The sequence below is a fragment of the Octodon degus genome, unplaced genomic scaffold (assembly GCF_000260255.1).
Source record: "Octodon degus isolate 3935 unplaced genomic scaffold, OctDeg1.0 scaffold00143, whole genome shotgun sequence".
In the NCBI taxonomy this organism is placed as follows: Eukaryota; Metazoa; Chordata; class Mammalia; order Rodentia; family Octodontidae; genus Octodon; species Octodon degus.
Window position 1 is genome coordinate 5,180,595 of NW_004524719.1, and position 1,380 is coordinate 5,181,974.

At 42.3% G+C, this 1,380-nt stretch overlaps 1 pseudogene; it reads right to left on the reverse strand.

Moving 5' to 3' along the window:
* Nucleotides 1-197: 197 nt before the first annotated feature.
* Nucleotides 198-673, reverse strand: LOC101561988 (annotated as a pseudogene).
* Nucleotides 674-1,380: the final 707 nt, after the last annotated feature.

Consider the following 1,380-nt stretch of genomic DNA (forward strand, 5'->3'; position numbering starts at 1 on the left):
TTTGGGGAGTAAGGTTTTATTCCATTTTTTGGTAGATCCTTTCAGTTATTATAGACATTACTGCATTGTTATTAAAAAGCATATGCTCCTCTGTAAAGCATTAAAAACAAACGAATTCCAAGGCTGAGATGGCTGAGGTCTCAGCTCAAGTATCTCCAAGTACGTTGGACATGTTCATACCCTGACCTTTCTGTGTGTTACTGCTTAGTTGTTTTCCAGATCACTGCCATTCTCTGCTTATGTGCTTCTGTGGTGCAAGCTTTTTTGTAGGGCCAGCTTTCTTCAGAGCAGAATCTTGGCATCCACATGTTCCACTGGCCCTCTAGGTGCAGCCTGACGTCTTTGACCTCCGGGGCGCTGGACTTCCGGTGCTGAGCAAGCTGGCTGGCTGCTGTCACCTCACTCTCAATAAAGTCTTCAGGGATCTGCAGCAGCATCTCCTCCACATCTTTATCCAACTGCTCATGAGGGTCCACTGCTCTTACTAAGTGCTGTAACTTCTTCTTAGTCAATACCTGCTTATTTTCAGGGCTAAGGCGAACCTGTCCCAGGAGTCCCAATCCACTGTGGTGCTACTGGCCATGGAGCCCTGTGGAGGGGTGCTGGCTGGTTCCAGTTTTATGGATGAAAAACTAGAAAGGCTGATAAGTGCTGAGGGCCCAAATGTGTTCATAATCTGCCAAGCTTTGAGCTTCAGCTCATATGGCTTATCAAGTTCTTGCTGTTTTTTGGAGCTATGAGGACCAAGGGCAACCACCTATCCAGAAGATGGATAGTTCTGAGCCAAACTGAGTCAGGAAAAGCTTAGTCAAGAGTCGAGATGGCCCAGGTGCCTGGAGCTCAGTAGGTGACAAAGAGAGTCATCCGATGAAGTTGAAGGGATAGGCATGGATTTATTTCAGGCCAGATACTGAATGCTCTACTGTCTTTTCCTTTAGGATGAAAATCCTGAAAATCAAGATGGGTACGGTAGTGCACACATACAATCTCAGAACTTGGGAATTCAAGGCTGGAAGATCACTGTAAGTTGGAGGCCAACCTAGGCTACATAATGAGTTCAAGACCCAGCCTAAAATGCATAGAAAGACCTTGGCCAGAGAAACAAAAATGCAACCAGAATATTTCACTATGATTTGCAAAGTGACATGAATTCAGTTCATTCTTAACAGAAATACTTCTGTCTTAAAACTACAAATAAGTGAAGCTCTATTATTGAAGTTATATATAACAAGTATCTGATAGTAGTATATTACAGGGTGAATAAAAGCATTCATTTATTACTTTTGCACTAATAAAATGACATGTTAGGGAAATAAAGACTCAGTCATTAAATTCTGAAATTGAGAAATTTCAAGCCTACTTTGAAAATGGAAAATTTCT